The 18,496-nt window shown below is 45.6% G+C and overlaps 1 long non-coding RNA gene across 1 annotated transcript; it reads left to right on the top strand.

Moving 5' to 3' along the window:
- The first annotated feature begins 7,023 nt into the window (after positions 1-7,023).
- LOC132207933 (uncharacterized) lies at positions 7,024-18,214 on the top strand. The gene is made up of 3 exons (XR_009444022.1): positions 7,024-7,057; positions 13,652-13,920; positions 18,039-18,214. It is a non-coding gene; the product is annotated as an uncharacterized LOC132207933 (long non-coding RNA).
- The last annotated feature ends 282 nt before the right edge of the window (positions 18,215-18,496 follow it).

Genomic DNA, 18,496 nt, shown 5'->3' with positions numbered 1-18,496 from the left:
TGCTGCAGGTGGGAGGGCTTCAGGTACATGGACAATTGGGGCTCATTCTGGGGAAGGTGGGACCTCTACAAACAGGACGGTATCCACTTGAACCAGAGGGGCACGAATATCCTGGGCGGGAAATTTGCTAGTGCTGTTCGGGTGGGTTTAAACTAGCTTAGCAAGGGGATGGGAAACTGTGGTGTAGTTTCAGTACACAGGAGAAAGAGAATAGAGAGGACATGGACAGGATCTCAGTGTCACAGGAGTGTGCTGGCAAACAGCAAGCTGAATTGAAGTGTGTCTACTTGACTGCCAGGAGTATCCGGAATAAGCGAGGTGAGCTTGCAGCATGGATAGGTACCTGGGGCTTCGATGTTGTGGCCATTACGGAGACATGGATAGAGCAGGGTCGGGAATGGATGTTGCAGGTTCTAGGGTTCAGATCTTTGAGTAAGATCAGGTAAGGTGGGAAAAGAGGGGGAGGTGTGGCTTTGTTTGTCGAGGACAGTATAACGGAGGCTGAAAAAACTTTTGAGGAGGACTGGTCCACTGAGGTGGGATGGGCTGATGTCAGAAACAGGAGAGGAGAGGCCACACTGCTGGGAGTTTTTAATAGGCCTCTGCAAAGTTCCAGGGATCTGAAGGAGAGGATTGGCAAAACGATTCTGGGCAGGAGTGAAAGGAACAGGGTGGTCATTGTGGGAGACTTTAACTTCCTAAACATTGACTGGAAATGCTGTAACTCTCGTACGTCGGATGGATGAGTTTTCGTCCAATGCACGCAGGAGCGTTTCCCGACACGGTACGTCGAAGGGCCGACAAGAGGGGAGGCCACACTGGATCTGGTACTTGACAGTGAACCAGGCCAGGTGTTTGATTTAGTGGTAGGTGAGCACTTTGGAGAGAGTGACCATAATTCGGTTACGTTTAGTTTAGCGATGGAGTGGGAGAGGAACATGCCACAGGGCAAGACTTACAGATGGGGGAAGGCAATTATAATTGGGCAAGACTGAGGAGGCAAAGAATGGGGTAGCAAAATGCAGGGGATGGGGACAATCGAAATGGGGAGCTGGTTTAAGTAACAGATATTGCGTGTCCTTGATAGGTACGTCCCTGTCCGGCAGGGGTCAGTGATAAGGTAGGGGAGCCGTGGTTTACGAAAGAAATTGTGTCTCGCGTTAAGCAGAAGAGCGAGGCTTATGTGATGTTGAGATGAGATGGATCAGTTGATGCAATGGAGAGCTACAGATGAGCAAGGAAGGATTTAAAGAGAGAGTTAAGAAGAGCAAGGAGGGGTCCTGAGCAGTCATTCGCAGGTAGAATAAAGGAGATCCGTAAAGTTTTCTCACGGTATGTGAGGAATATAAGGATGACTGGGGTAGGAATAGGGCCAATCAAAGACAGAAGTGGGAAGTTGTGTGTGGACCGGGTAGAGATCGGAGAGGTGCTAAATGAATATTTCTCATCTGTTTTCACTGAGGAAGAGGAGAATTTCATCGAGGAGACGACTGAGATATGTGCTATTAGACTTGAAAGGATTCAGGTTAGTAAGGAGGAGATGTTATCAATTCTAGAAGGTGTGAAGCTAGATAAATCCCCTGGGCCTGAGAGGATTTTTCCGAGAAATCTCTGGAAAGCTCGGGAGGAGGTGGCGGAGCCCTTGGCTTTGATCTTTGAGTCCTCATTGTCTGCAGGTTTAACACCAGAGGACTGGAGGATTGCAAATGTTGTGCCCTTGTTCAAGAAGGGCAGTAGAGATGAGCCAGGCAATTACAGCCAGTGAGCCTTACGTCTGTTGCAGGAAAAGTTTTGGAAAGGGTTATAAGAGATAGGGTTTATAATCATCTCGGAAGCAACAATTTGATTGGAGATAGTCAACATGGATTTGTCAAGGGCAGGTCGTGTCTCACAAACCTCTTGGAGATTTTGAGGTGGTGACCAAGCATGTGGATGAGAGAAGGCCAGTTGACGTAGTGTACATGGACTTCAGTCAAGCCTTTGATAAGGTTCCACATGGTAGGCTATTGGAGAAAATACGGAGCCATGTGATTGAGGGAGATTTAGCAGTTTGGATTAGAAACTGGCTTTCGGTAAAAAGGCAACCGGTGGTGTTTGATGCAAAATATTCAGCCAGGAGTCTGGTCACTAGTGGTGTGCCTCAAGGATCTGTTTTTGGCCCACTGCTGTTTGTCATTTTTATAAATGACTCGGACGCAGGCATAGGTGGATGGGTTAGTAAGTTTGCAAATGACACTAAGGTCGGTGGAGTGGTGGACAATGTGGAAGAATGTCGCATGTTGTAGGGAGACTTGGATAAAGTGCAAAATTGGGCGGAAATGTGGCAAATGGAGTTCAATGTGAGGTGATTTGCTTTGGGAGGAATAATAGGAAGGTACAATACTGGGCCAATGGAAAGATTCTTGGTAGTGCGGATGTGCAGAGGGACCTTGGCGTCCATGTACATAGATCTCTGAAAGTTGCCACCCATGTTGATAGTGCTGTGAAGAAGGCATCCGGTGTGTTAGACTTTATTGGTAGAGGGATTGAGTTCCAGAGCCGTGATGTCATGCTGCAACTGCACAAAACGCTCGTGCGACCTGTTCTGGTCGCTCCATTGCGGGACGAATTCGGAAGCATTGGAAAAGGAGCAGAGGAGATTAACCAGGATGTTGCCTGGTCTGGAGTGAAGGTCTTAGGAGAGAAGGCTGAGCGACTCGAGTCTGTCCTCATTGGAGAGAAGAAGGCTAAGACGGCCTTTAATAGAAACATACAAGACGATCAGAGAAAGATGAGTCAGGGTGGACGGTGAGAGTCTTTTTCCTAGGATGATGTTGGCTTGTACGAGGGGGCTCAGCTACAAATTGAGGGGTGATGGATTGAAGACAGATGTCAGAGGCAGGTTCTTTACCCAGAGAGTGGCAAGGGCGTGGAATGCCCTGCCTGCCAATGTAGTTAACTCAGCCACATTCAGGGCATTTAAACAGTCCTTGGATAAGCATATTGATGATGATGGGATAGTGTGAGGGAATGGGCTTAGATTAGTTCACAGGTTGGCGCAACATCGAGGGCCGAAGGACCTGTTCTGCACTGTATTTTTCTATGTTCACAGATGACACTAAAATGAGTGAGAGAGTAAAGTCTGAAGAGGACAATGAAAATCTGCGGAAGGATGCAGAAAGTTTAAGTGAATGGACAAGGGTCTAGCAGATGGAGTCCAATGATGGTAGATGTGAGGGCATCCATTTTGGTAGCCATTATGGAAAAATGGAGTCTTGCTTAAATGGTGAAAAATTGTAGCATGCTGCTCCGCAGAGGGAGCTGGGCAGCCTTGTGTCTGAATCAGGTAGTTTGCAGATGCGGCTGGTAATTGAGACAGCAAATGGAATAGTGTCCTTCGTTGCGAGAGTGATGCAGTTTAAAAATCGGGAGGGTATGCTACAGTTGTATAGGGTGCTGGTGAGTCTTGGTGTGGAGTAGTTTGTACAGTTTTCGTCTCCTCACTTGAGAAAGGATGTACTGGCACTGGAGGGGGTGCAAAGGAGGTTCACGAGGTTGATTCCAGAATTTAAAATGTTGCTGTATGGGGAGAGATTGAGTAGACTAGGATTGCAGTCACTGGAATTTAGAAGAATGAGGGGTGATCTAATAGAAACTTTTAAAATTATGAAACAAATGGATCGGAAATTGTTTCCACTGATGGGCGAAATTCCAACTTGGGGGCACAGCCTCAAAATAAGTGTGAACAGATTTAAAACTGAGTTGAGGATGAGCTTCTTCATCCAAAGGGTTGTGAATCTGTGGAATTCTCTGTCCACTGAAACAGTTGAGGTTCCCTTGTTGAATGGTTTGAAAGCCAAAACAGATAGATCTTTGAACAGGAAAGGAATTGAGGGTTATGGTGAATGGGAGGGTAAGTGGAGCTGAGTCCGCAAAAAAGATCAGCGGAACGAGCTGGAAGAGACAGATGGCCTACTCCTGTTTTATTTCTTATGTCCGTATGTCCTTAGATTGCCATCCTTGTCATTCCTCCTTCCCTGGAATAGGCCAGTTCTGAACTGAAGAGTAGGTCTTTAAATAACTCCCACGTATCAAATGTTGACTTGTTCAATAAAAGCTCCTCCCAATTAATACTGCTCAGCTCCTACCTAACACTGATGTAATTTTCCCTCCCCCAATTTCGTCCCTTCCCACAAGGTCCTGATTATCCATGGCTGTCTTAAAATGTAAGGAGATGCGATCGCCCATTTAAGAAGCTCCTGGCTCACTGTTTTTCCCAAGTGGAAGTCAGCTACAGGCTTTCTTGTTCCACGATGGGGGAGGAAATGGCCCAGTGGTATTATTGCTGGACTGTTAATTCAGAGACTGAGATAACATTCTGGGGACCTGTGTTCAAATCCCAGCACAGCAGATGGTGGAATTTGAATTCAATATTAAAGAAAATCATGAATTAAGAATATAATGATGACCATGAATTCATTGCCAAATGTCAGAAAAACTCACCTGGTTCACTGATGTGCTTTAGGGAAGGAAACTGCCACCCTTACATGATCTGGCCTTTCTGTGACTGCAGACCCACAGCAATATGATTGACTTTGAACTGTCCCCGAGGCAATTAGGGATGGACAATAAACACTGCGTAGCTAGGGATGTCCTCCTCCCATTAACAAATAAATAAAATTGGATTCTAGATCTTCCGATCCAAGATCCTTTCTTGCTCTCATACTAATTTCTTTGCTTACAGTCACTTTCCCTCCTGCCTGTGTTTTTGGAATGTCGTATAGCCCTGCGCACTTACCTCCAGTGTTGATCTCCTTGAAACCATGTCTTTGTCATAGCTATAAAATCATGCCCGTCAACCTAGAAATGTGCTATTAATTTGTTGATTTTGTTCTGAATACAATGAGCACGCAAGCAAAGAGCCATGAATTTAGCTTTATCACTTGATTTCACCTCTTGACACTATTTACAGCTGTTTTCTGTTTGTACATGCTGTCTTTTCCAGTAGCACGCTGAGTATTGTTATCCCGATAGTTCTTTCTTCTCAGTCCGTGTGTATTCCTGGGCGAATGTGCTCGTGTGGTCTCAGGAGTTGCGGAGGTCACGGCTCTGGGACAGCCGTTTCATCGCCCTATGCTGCAGGTAAGAAGAAAAGAAAATCTCTTGCTCTGAGCTCTGCAAACCTGGGCAATGTCAAAAGGGAAACAAGGTCAAAAGAATTTCAACAAGAATCTCAAAATTAACTGCTGAATTCATATCAACATTACGGGGATCGCCCAACTTCGTGGCCACAACATCCCACTTTCTGTTCTTCACAAACAATCCAAAGGCTGAAGTATCCGTATCCCTCTTAACTTTTATGGTTTTTGAGCTAATTTCTTGTTTCTAACTTGTGCATATTTGTGGTGCCTTATGACTTCTTGCATTTAGCAATTGATAAACTCACTCTCTCACGAGTTCAGGAGAAGCTAGTTTTACAGAATCCCCAGTGTGGAAACAGGCCACTCAGTTCAACAAGCCCACAGCAACCCTCCAAAGAGCATCCCACCTAGACCCATCCCCATTCCCCTCCTCTATCCCTGTCAGCCTGCATTTCCCATGGCTAATCTACCTAACCTACACATCCGTGGGCACTGTGGGTAATTCAGCATTGCCAATCCACCTAACCTGCACATCTCTGGACTGTGGGAAGAAACCAGAGCACCCAGCAGAAACCCACACAGACAAGAGGAGAATGTGCAAACTCCACACAGACAGTCATCCGAGGCTGGAATGGAACTCAGGTCCCTGGTGCTGTGAGGTAGCGTTACTAACTACTGAGTCACCGAGTCACCCTGAGTTATCTTGACTCCTTCTGAAACATAGGAAGGTATCCACAAGACAAAGATCCTTTTTAATCAGCTTAATTCATACCAACTGAGGTGGATCTAGTTGGGTGTGTAAAGAAGGGGAGTCTTTCACGAGGGAACTTAACAATTTGGGAGACTCAGTCACCGAGGGAGCCTGACCCGAAGACTGGTCAAAACAATAATGATTCGATATGAATTAGTTAGAATGCAGCTGTTAACAGTAATCCTCCATCCCTATGTGGGAGCGAGATTTAACATTCAAGATCAAAGCTGAAACTCTTGAACAAGGTAGTTCAAAACAGCCAGTTCTCTGATTGAGGTTGTGAACTTGCTCGCCGAGCTGGCTTCTTCTCATTCAGACGTTTCGTCACCATGATCGGTGACATCATGGGTACAGCCTCCAATGAAACGATGTTATTCTACTCTGTCTGGAATTGACACTGTCCAGTCTGTTACCATGAGTACTGTCATTTCCGGTTTTGATCTGTATGGGTTTGTGTGTGGGGGTCCAATTGTATCTGTTTGTTGGTTGCATTATGGGTGGAGAATCACGCCTCTCAGAGGACACTGCGACAAGGTAACCGTAGTAGCCCAAGCCAAGCATAGACACGCACAGGAATTCCGAGAGGCATGGTTCTGCACCCATTCTCCAGCCTCACATTCTTGGTCTCTTCAGTCTGAATATGATCACTCAACCATATCCTTGATGACAAACAATAGAGTCTTACTTCCCAAAATCTACAAACAGGACTGTCCAGGCAGATCCATTTGTTCTAATGATATCATCTTCTGCTGGAGGGATTCCGAAATGTCTGCATTCCTCCTCAACTGAGCATTCCTTGCATTCGTGGTTGACAGAGCTGTCAGCCATGTCCATTGTGCTGCAGGGTTCCCAAGCGGAATATGAGTTGCTGTTCCTGCAACTTTGGGGTGGCATCATTTGTGGCACTGCAGGAGGCCCATGTTCAGTTTGGTTATGACTTTTGAGGAACGGATGGTCCCTTTGAGATTGAAATTGGAGAAAGATTTCAGGATTTTTTCATGTTCTTGTCTTTCTGTTATGCCCCTAGGAAAAAAGCAATGAAAGTGCCGTTAATTTTTTACATGGCGAGCTGCTGCATACTAACCGGTCTCACACCATTACCATCACCTTGCCCTTGTGAAGGCAGATATGGATAAGGTTCTCAAAACTGATAGAAGATTGAAACCACTCTCATCCTGTGACGATGGTAAGTTTCCCTTCTTTAAAAAAAAATGCTTGCAGCTGAATTGACATAATATAGAGCACAGTGGTTCTGGTTAACACCGCTGTCTCAATTCCACCCTTTGGTGACTTTCTGTGTGGAGTTTGCACATTCTCCGTGTGCCCGCATGGGTTTTCTCCAGGTGCTCGAGTTTGCTCCCACAGTCAAAAGATGTGCAAGGTCGGTGGATTGGCCATGCTAAATTTCCCAAGGTGTTCAGTGATGTGTAGGTTAGGTGAGTTATAGGTGGATGGCTCTGGGTGGGATGCTGTGAGGGGCAGTGTGGACATGTTGGGCTGACCGACCTGTTTCCACACTGTAAGGGTTCTCTGATTCATGATTCCATGATTTTACTGAGCGCAAAGGTACAATATTGACTCATCATATTTGTCTCACCTCTTTACACATTGACAAGAAAGCTTTAATATCAGTTTCTATGCATTTGCAACATGTCTGCTGTCTCTGACAAGGCTGACTATATCTCCTTCTCTTATGCACATCTCCTGTCCCCTAACACTGAGAGGTGACACTTGCTTTTCATTGAGTACAATCAATAAAACAATAGCCTCCATATTACATCCAGCGGCTTCTCTTAACACTCACACACTGTTCTTTTTTTCCTCCAGGTATTGACCACTCATCATTTCTAATTCCTCATCTCATCTCTCTCTCATGCTCTCCCCCTCTCTCCCCCTCTCTCTCTCTCTCCCTCTCTCTCCCTCTCTCTCCCTCTCTCTCCCTCTCTCTCCATCTCTCTCCCTCTCTCTCCCTCTCTCTCCCTCTCTCTCCCTCTCTCTCCCTCTCTCTCCCTCTCTCTCCCTCTGTCTCTCTCTCTCTCTCTCTCTCTCCCTCTCTCTCTCTCCCCCCCCTCTCTCTCTCTCTCGCTCTCTCTCTCCTGTCTCTCTCTGTCAGTCTTTATCTCTCCTCGCCCTGTTCTCCCCCATCACTTCACTCACAGGCACCAACAGAGGTTCACAGTCACACTATGTTGCACATGCATATTCTGTCCCTCATGCACAAACACACTACACACACACACAAAAAAAAGTCAGGAACACAGTCTCTCACGAACACACTCTGTCACATTCTCACTCATTCATACTCCATACCGTCACACAGTCGTACACGGTCTTGCACACATTCTGTGGCACACTTGCATGCACTGTCGCAGGATCTTTTGCCAATGCTCTTACTCTCAAGTACACACACACTACCACAAATCTCTCCTTCACACACTTAGGTTTGCAAATTCACTTGCTGTCAAGCTCACTCACACTTACAGACACACTCACGCCCTCATGCATGCTGTAACACTCCCTTCTTGTGCTAACTCCCTTTCACACACTCTCAAGCACAGTCACTGGCACACACATTCTGTCGTGCGCACACACACACTTTCATGCACTGTCTTTGCACTCTTGAGCACAATCATATGCTCACCTCTCTCTTGCACACAATCAATTTGATTTGAGTCAGAGATAATGGGAGCTGCAGATGCTGGAGAATCCAAGATAATAAAATGTGAGGCTGGATGAACACAGCAGGCCAAGCAGCATCTCTGATGAAGGGTCTTGGCCCGAAACGTCAGCTTTTGTGCTCCTGAGATGCTGCTTGGCCTGCTGTGTTCATCCAGCTTCACATTTTATTATCTTGATTTGAGTCATCATTGTCACATGTGCCCAGGTACAGTGAAAAGTTTTCTTCTGCATGCAGTATAGACAGGTGATATCAAACAAGGCGCATTCGTGAAACGGAACATAGTGACAGCTACAGAGAAGATGCACAGAGAGCAAGATCAAAATTAGATTTAAGCTTTTCAGTGTCCTATTCAGATGTCCAATAACAGCAGTGAAGAAGCTGTTCTTGAATCTTTTCACGCATGTATACAAACTTTTTTTACATCTTCCCTTCAGAAAAAGGGAGAAGAGAGTGTAATTGTGGGGTGAGAAGGGCCTTTGATTATGTCAGTTTCTTTCCCGAGGCAGCGGGAAGTAGAGGTGGAATCGACGAATGGAAGGCTGGTTTGCATGATGGACTATGCTGTGTTCATGACTCTGTAGTTTCTTGTGGTCTTAGGAAGAGCTGTTGCCAAACCATGCTGTGACATGCATCCAGATAGGATGCTTTCTCTGGTACATGAATGAAAGTTGACCTTGTGGACACTCCAAATTACCTTAGCCTGCTGGGGAAATAGAGACATTTGGTGTGCTTTTTTGCCCATTGCGACGATCTGGGTGGACCAGGAGAGATTGTTGGTGATGGACACTCTCAACTATCTCCACCTCAGCAACATCTCTCTCACTGTCTGATGCAGGCGCTCACACACTCACATTCTGTCACCTATTCTGTCTGTCTGTCTCTACCTCTCTCCCTCATCGCCCATCTCTCTCTCTCTCGCTCTCGCTCTCTCTCTCTCGCTCTCGCTCTCACTCTCTCTCTCTCGCTCTCTCTCTCTCGCTCTCTCTCTCTCGCTCTCGCTCTCTCTCTCTCTCGCGCTCTCTCTCTCTCTCGCGCGCTGTCTCTCTCTGTCTCCCTCCCCCACCCCCCCAACCTCTCTGGCTTTGTCTCTCTCTCTCTCTGTCTCTCTTTTTCTCACACACCAACTCATTGCTCAGTATTCCATGGTATCTGAATTGTTGGAAGAATTAACTCAGACTGAGCGTGGATTTTCTCCCGAATTAGTTATGACAAAGCAGAACCAATTCTGCCTGGAAGAAGAAAGGCAGGAGCCATAATAATTAGGGATTGTTTTGCTAGAGGAACCGTGCTGTGACATGCATCCAGATAGGATGCTTTCTGTGGTACATCAATGAAAGTTGCCCTTGTGGGCACACGGAATTGCCTTAGCCTCCTGGCAAGTCGAGACAACGGTGTGCTTTTTTGCTCATTGCGATGATGTGGATGGACCAGTGAACTAATCTAAGCCCATCCCCCACGATCCCATTATCATCCATATGCTTATCCAAGGACTGTTGAAATGCCCCTAATGTGGCTGAGCTAACTGCATTGTCAGGCAGGGGGTTCCACATCCTTACCACTCTCTGAGTAAAGAACCTGCCTCTGATATCTATCTCAAATCTTTTATCCCTCACTGTTTGGCTGTGCCCCCTAATACAAGCTGACGTCATCATCCTCGGAAAAAGACCCACACTGTCCACCCTGTCTCATCCACTGATCATCTTGTATGTCTCCATTAAATCCCCTCTGAACCACCTTCTCTCCAATGAGTACAGACCCAAGTCCCTCAGCCTTTCTTCAGAAGACCTTCGCTCCGGACCAGGCAACATCTCCTCTGCACCTTTTCCAATGCTTCCACGTCCTTCCTGTAATGGGGCGACCAGAACTGTACGCAATATTCCAAATGAGACCGCACCAGCTTTTTGGACAGTTGCTCTGGATCTCAATCCCACTGCCGATAAAACCTAAAACACCGTAAGCCTTCTTCACAGCACTATCAACCTGGATGGCAATTTTCAGGGATCGACATAGATGGACACCCTCTGCACAGCAACACTACCAAGAATCTTTCCATTGACCCAATATTCTGCCTTCCTATTATTCATCCCAAAGTGAATCACCTCACATTTATCCGCATTGAACTCCATCTGCCACCTTTCCGCCCAATTCTGCAGTTCATCCAAGTCTACCTGTCACCTGCAACATTCTTCCACATTGTCCACCACTCCACCGACTTGAGTGTCATCTGCAAACTGACTAACCGATCTACCAATGCCTCCGTCCAAGTCATTTATAAAAATGACAAACAGCAGTGGTCCCAAAACAGATCCTTGAGACAAACCAGTAGTGACCAGACTCCAGGCTGAATATTTTCTATCAACCACCACTGGTTGCCTCCTTAGCCAAAGCCAGTTTCTAATCCAACCTGCTAAATCTCCCTCAATCCCATGTCTCCATGTTTTCTCCAATAGCCTACCATGTGGAACCTTATCGAAGGCTTTACTGAAGTCCATGTCCACCACGTCAACTGCCCGACCCTCATCCACGTGCTTGGTCACCTTCCAAAATTACTCAATGAGGCTTGTGAGACACGACCTGCCCTTGACAAATCCATGTTGACTATCTCCCATCAAATTGGTGCTTGCTCGATGATTATAAATCCTCTCTCTTATAATCCTTTCCAAAACTTTTCCCGCAACAGACGGAAGGCTCACTGGGTTTGTAATTACCTGGGTCATCTCTACTGCCCTCTTTGAACAAGGGCACAACATTTGCAACCCTCCAGCCTTCTGGTACGAAACCTGTAGACAATGAGGACTCAAAGATCAAGGCCAAAGGCTCCGCCACCTCCTCCGTAGCCTCCCAGAGAATCTGAAAGTTTCGAAGGATGATGCGTTGTATCCGGAGGTTGGTGGGGTGGTACGTCAGGACGAGGGAGACTTTGTTTTGGTGGTTGTTGCGGGGTGGGGTGAGAGGGATTTGTTGCAGGAAATGCTGGAGACACGGTCGAGGGCGTTATCAACCACAGAGCGGGGCAAGTTGTGGTCCTTGAAAAATGAGGACATCTGAGATATACAGGAATAGAATACCTCATCCTGGGAGTGCAGATGCAGAGGCAAAGGAATGGGGAATAGGGGATGAATTGTTGCAGGAATATGGTGGGAGGAGGTGTAATCTTGGTAGCTGTGGGAATTGGTGGAGTTGAAATGGATATTTGTTTCTCAGTGGTTGGAAATAGAGTGGTCCAGGTAGGAGAGAGAGGTATCAGAGATTGTCCAGGTTAACTTCAGGTTCGGGAGGAAGGTGTTGGTGAAGTGGATGAACTGTTAGAGCCCCTTGTGGGAACACGAGGCGGTGCCGATACAGTCATCAATGTAACGGAGGAAGAGGTGGGGTTGAGGGCCAATGTAGGTACGGAAGAGGGAGTGTTCCATGTAACCTGCAAAGAGGCAGGCATAGCTTGGGCCCATTTGGCTACCCTAGCCACCCTCTTTGTCTGTAGGAAGTGGGAGGAATTGAAAGAGAAACTGTTGAGGGTTGTTCAAGGACCGGAACTTCCCCCTCCTCAGTGGTCAAAAACGCCCTCGACCGTGTCACCCGCGTTTTCCACAACTCATCCCTCACACCCGCACCCCATAATAACTACCAAAACAGTGTCCTCCTCGCCCTCACGTACCACCCCACCAACATCCGGATTCAATGCGTCGTCCTCCGACCCTTCTGCCATCCGCAATCCGACCCCACCACCAAAGACATTTTTCCCACCACCCTTAGGTGACCCCCTTATCCACTCCACACTCCCCTCTAGCACTCCCTACACCCAGCACTTTTCCCTGCATATCCATAAATGTTGTCATCACAACGTTTAAAATTCACTGGTCCCGATACCTCCCCCCTCACCCCCATCCCAGGCCCCAGGAAGAATTTCCTCATCAAACAGATGTTTACCTGCACATCTGCTAATGTGGTAGACTGTATCCACTGTTGCCATTGTGGCCCCCTCTACATCGGGGAAACCAAACAGAGGTTTGGGGACCGCTTCACCTGTGCTCAGTTTGCACTAAAGAACTGCACCTCCCAGTCGCGAACTGTTTCGACTCTCCCTACCAATCCTCAGGTAACATGTCCATCCTGGGCCTCCTGCAGTGCCACAACGATGCCACCTGAAGGTTGCAGGAGCAGCACCTCATATTGCGCTTGGGAACCCTGCACTCCATGGTATCAATGTGGACTTCACAAGCTTCAAAATCACCCCTCCCCCTCCCGCATCCCAAAACCAGCCCACCTATCCCATCCTGCCACCTCAAACCCCACCCCCATTTCCTACCTCCTCACCTCTTCCCGCCCCGGAGACCTGTTCATCCTCCCCGGACTGACCTATCCCCTCCCTACCTCCCCACCTACACTCACCTCTGCTGGCTCTATCCCCACCTCTTTAACTTGTCTGTTTCCTCTCCACCTATCTTCTCCTCTAACCATCTTTGATCCGCCTCCCCCTCTCTCACTATTTATTTCAGAACTCTCTCCCCCTCCCCCTTTTCTGATGAAAGGTCTCGGCCCAACATGGCAGCTTTTGTGCTCCTCAGATGCTGCTTGGCCTGCTGTGTTCATCCAGCTGCACACTTTGTTATCTCTACATCTCTTGACAACCTCATTAAGTGAGTTCTAGAGCGAACTATGCAGGGGAGACTTTGGGTTTGTCATTCTAACTTGCCAGTCCTGAAAGATGAAAGTTGGTTTGTGTTGGATGTTTGTCTCATAGCTATGAAAGATATCCTGAAAGGATTTTTCAAATCTTTTGTTGAGAATTGTACCCATTTAGTCACTAATCCTTTTCCTTCTTTAAAGTTTCCTTGGTAGTGACAAATTTCAAATATCTGCAGAATTTTATTTGGCTTTGTATTGGTTGTCTGTGATTCTCTGTTAATGGCTCCGCGACCTGCCAGCTCATTACAGAATTTATCATTGATGTGCCTGCACCAAAATCTTTCGTCTTATACTATATATCCCAATTTCAGGAGAAAGTCCATAGAAACCTTTTAAAGGAAAGGGGATTAGAAAGAAAATCTATCGATCAAAATCATGAATAGTTGATCAATTATTTGCATTCCATATTTCCAGAACCTGCCCCGGAAGAGAGAGCCTAGAGAATTGCCAAAGCTGTCCGCAAACAGTCAATAGAAGTGAAGGAAAATTGGGAACAACTGAAAATCCGTGCGAGCAACTGGCAGAAACAGGTGGAAAAGGCGTTGGAGAAACTTCAAGAACTGCTGAAAGCTCTGGATGATCTTGAGGCTCATGTGATAACAGCTGAGGGGGTCCACACTGATTGGCAACCTGTGAGTGACCTGCTTATTGACTCATTGCAGGATCACATTGATAAAACCACAGTAAGTGCAATTACATTACACTTCACTTATGAACAGATGTAACCACAATGTTGTATCGAGACGATCAGTAATATGAGTACTTCAGTCATATTGATTGAATGGTTGTTAACTTAATTTGCAAATTAAAACTTAGTTGAGCATGCCTTCTGATGACATCACATCGTTAATATGAGTATAGTTGAGGATTCTGTTAGTCAGTGACATCAGCTGAGTTATCTGCTTGTTGCCATGTTATCAGGGTTAAAGGTAAAGTCTTAGCACGCCATTTGGCGACTCCTTCGAGAGAAACAACTGGTTATGATTTAACCTGAAGATCACCATGCCTCAGGGAAATAGAGGGGTTGAGGCGAAGACCCTTTGTGGTCAGCTCACTGGTGTGGCAATTGAGCCCTCTGTGCAGGGCATCAGTCTGCATCACAAACCAACTGAATTTGAATAGAGTTTAGGATTGGAAGCCATCCATGCAATTATTTTTTTTTAATGAATGTTTCTCACTGGGACTCTCTCACCGGCAAACTTTTTAAAAGCCAGCTCAGCCATACAGGCGAGATCAGTTCCTGATCTCAGCTGAATTTTTTGACGTGGGGTGGGTCAGCGTTAGGAGTTCATTGATTGGAATGAATTCTCATTAAGTTAGCAAGAGGGATACTACACGTGAATAGATCGATGTTTTGAAAAGAGGATGAGATATGAGCAAAAGTTGAATTGATGTGGAAGACCAGCCACAATCATCATCGACGGTGGAGCAAGCTTGAGCGGCCATGCAACATTGTGCTGCCGCTATTTGACTTGTTCTGTGGAAAGGAAGGAAAATGGTCCAAGTGTCAAAAATGCCGAAGACCACATCATTCTACAACCTCAAAATTTGATTGTGTTCAGCATATTATCACTCCTGGTACCCCTAAATCCTGGTCTATCATCTCAGCAGCTTGACTCTGCCCAAAAGCTGGTTACTTGTGACATTTTTGAGGGATCTTCCCAAGTCTGAAAATCATTTTTGTTTTTGTACAATCAGAGTTGGCCAGTGTGGAAGGAGGTTGTTTGGCATATCGTAGCTCTTTGAAATAACTCCCCAATTCGTCCCCCTCTGCTTGGCAATGACTTCAACCACTTATAAAATCTCTTTAATGGAGGGAAACTTTGAAGGCGTCTGATTGGAGTATTAACGACCCCAGAATACAACTGAGCCTTATTAAGTTGTTAGTTCTGATGATCAAGAGCTTGATGAAAGAGGATTGTTTGAAAAAATGCCTTAAAAGAGGAAATGTACAGAGGCTAAGAGGTGTAGGAAGTTAGCGAGTTTTGAGAGGATTTGTTGCTTGGGTTGAGGTTCTGGATGTGAGTTTGCTCGCTGAAGGTGCAGGAAGTCTCTTCTTGGGTTTGAAGCCGACACAATTAAATGTTTGGCAACTAGTAGTGGGCCGTTTAAAATCAAGAGTGGGCAAGAGGACATAATTAGACGAGTGCAGATATCCTGAAGTATGGTTGGACTGGTGGAGATTACCAAAATAGCGATAGGCATAGCCAAGTAACGATTTGTAAACAAAAATGAGAATTTAATAAAATTACTGTTAACAGTATCAGTCAGGTAGAAAGTACAGAGAATAGGAATTGGTTCAAGTTGAGACTCAGGCAGTGCAGTTTTAGACGACCTCAAGTGTTCAATGGACAAATGTGGGTCTCCATCAGGGAATGCTTTGGAATTGTCAGGTCCAGAAGTGAAGTAGTTCCAGGTGAAGGTTTCACTGCGAATGAGCCGAGACAAAAGACAGGTAGGCAGGATTGAAAAGATGTAAAGAGACAGCTTTAGGGATTGCATGAATGTGTGGTCGGACGTTCATCATGGGATAAACAAGATGCCAAGGTTGTGCTGAGACAAGTGTAATATTACATTGTTGCCAAGGCGGAGTAATGCAATCAGTAGGTCGTGAATAGAGATTGGTGTGGGGACCACAAAGTGGTCTTCCCAGTTTTAAATTGTTATCTCTACATAGTTGCGCAACTTTATGTTCTGTTCAAAAGGCATTACTGACGAGGAAACAGAAGTTAGCCATTTGTTTACTTGTCAATATATCTTGATTTTTCCACCATGTTCTCCAATTATTGACACAACATGTGCAGTGTACGAAGTGAACCGTTCAAACCTTAAAAGGAGATGTTAAAATTGTGGAATATAAAGTTAAATTTATTTTATTGAAAATTTAAATAAATTACATGAAGGTTTGACCAAGACTGCAAGGAATTAGATGGAACACCAGATGAATAAAACAAGCAGCAGTCAGGTGGTACTAGCTGGATGTTCCTGAAGAAAGAGAACGCAGCCAACCTTTCTTCCATCAGGGGGATTAATTGTGTGGTGTCAGACACAGTCGATTCAATCATTCCTTCTGTCTTTACTGTCTGACTAGACTATGGTTGTAATATTTCCTTTTTTAAGCGCTCAAGGTTAGACATACTTCACTTAACATTCTCACTTTATAAATTTTAAGAAGTTGACTTATTGTCAAATCACGACAGGATTGAAAACACATTCTATAACTGTTTGAAGTCAGAGTCACATGACACCAGCTTGTCGTCCAACAGGTTCATTTGAAATCACACAAGCTTTTGGAGAGCAGCCCCTTCATCAGGTGCAGTTAGTGAGGTGACCGCAGAGAGACACAGCTTATCAGCAGAGAGATCAAAAGATCATAGAATTGGCGTGAGTGGAGTGTCAGATAATAACTCTATACAGGTGACCAAGAGTGTTAGAGGCAAGTAAAGCGTTTATAAAGCCAATGTCAGTGCTGTGTTGTCATGATAATCAGGCAGCGCAACAGGAATGTACAAAAGGTGACATCTCAGACCAGACTCTGACTTGTAGTTGAGAGGCTTGTGTTCAGAATCTGTCTTAGAGTTTTAACCTTTATTTCAAAAGCAAGAATTTATAAGATACCACACTGACTGTAACTACAAGTTGTGTGTTTCTTCAACAAAATATCTGCAAACAAACAAACATCCTGGATGAAGACTTATTATCTGACACTCCACTCACACCAGTTGTATGATGTTTTGATCTGTCTGCTTATCAATTGTGTGTCTGTGTGTTTTTCTACCTGACCGCACCTGATGAAGGGACTGCACTCCGAAAGCTTGTATGATTTCAAATCAACCTGTCAGATTATAACCTGATGTCATGTGAGCTCTGACTCTGTCCATCCTAGTCCAACACCAGCACCTCCACATTATAACTGTTTGGAACCAAGTCAGCGCAACAGGTATATGTCGAACATTTGACTTCGGAAGAATGCCGAGTGCTGAAAAATTCATTAATAACAAAGGATTTCTTCATGGTGCCATCTATCGTAACATGCTGCGTCTCACAGTCACAATGAAAGGATGGCCACTTCAATTTAGCAGGGCCAAGAACAGTTATGGACATTTTTAGCATGGGAGGAGGCCATTCAACCTATTTTAACTGTCCCAGCTCTCTCCCAGCGCAACAAAATTAATCCTTCTCTCGAACTCATTCCACATATTTCACAGAATTGAAATATATAGGCACATACTTAAGAGATTTTAACATCAAGTGAGCAGTTCTCGCACTTCACCTTGTCACTAAAAATGGAAAACGTGACTTACAAGGAGTGGGTCTTTATTTTGTTCTGTTTGGATGATGAAGCAGATGCAAGTCAAAGTGCTGGAACTGGCGTCTTGAACTGAGCAACTGTTCAACGTGTATAAAATGAATTCTGTGCGCATCTACAAAAAGCAGTTTTATGGAAGGAAAAGGTACCAAAGAAGATTTGGTGTATTGTGCTTGATGCTATTATACTCCAACCTGTGAAAACAGAACTCTACGACTGTGAGTGTTGAGTTCTGAGAGGGTGCTATCTTGTTTGAATGTACATTGCTAAGCCGAGGCCTATTTTCCCAACAGCAAAATTGGTAATCCAGCAAGAAATGGATATTTCTCACATTTGTTGGCTGTAAGTGTCTGTTTAAAGTTTGAGTACAGTTTCCTTATATACAGGTGCTTAACCTGCTTTTACAGTTGGAACATTTGTTGTGCCAATGAAAATTTTTTGAATGGTTTCACCTCCAGTTTTCCTCTTTATACATATTTGGTATTTTTTCAGGGTAAGGACTATCTTCAAAATCTGAGATTGGGTTTTGAAAGACAGCAGCCTTTGTTTTGGAGAGATGATGGGAACTGCAGATGCTGGAGAATGCGAGATAACAACGTGTGGAGCTGGATGAAGACAGCAGGCCAATCAGCATCTTAGGAGCACAAAAGCTGACGTTTCGGGCCGAGAACCACCTTCAGAAAATGGGGAGGGGGTGCGGGTTCTGAAACAAATACGGAGAGAGGGGGAGGCGGATGGAAGATGGATGGAGGAGAAGATAGGTGGAGAGGAGAGTATGGGTACGGAGGCAGGGAGGGGATAGGTCAGTCTGGGGAGGCCGGACAGGTCAAGGGAGCGGGATGAGGGGAAATCGGGGTGCAGCATGAGGTGGGAGGGGGGATGGGTGAGAGGAAGAATAGGTTTGGGAGGCGGGGACGAGCTGGGCTGGTTTTGGGATGCAGTGGCAGGAC

This window comes from Stegostoma tigrinum, unplaced genomic scaffold (genome assembly GCF_030684315.1).
Source record: "Stegostoma tigrinum isolate sSteTig4 unplaced genomic scaffold, sSteTig4.hap1 scaffold_214, whole genome shotgun sequence".
In the NCBI taxonomy this organism is placed as follows: domain Eukaryota; kingdom Metazoa; phylum Chordata; class Chondrichthyes; order Orectolobiformes; family Stegostomatidae; genus Stegostoma; species Stegostoma tigrinum.
This window is presented reverse-complemented; position numbering and strand designations above follow the sequence as displayed.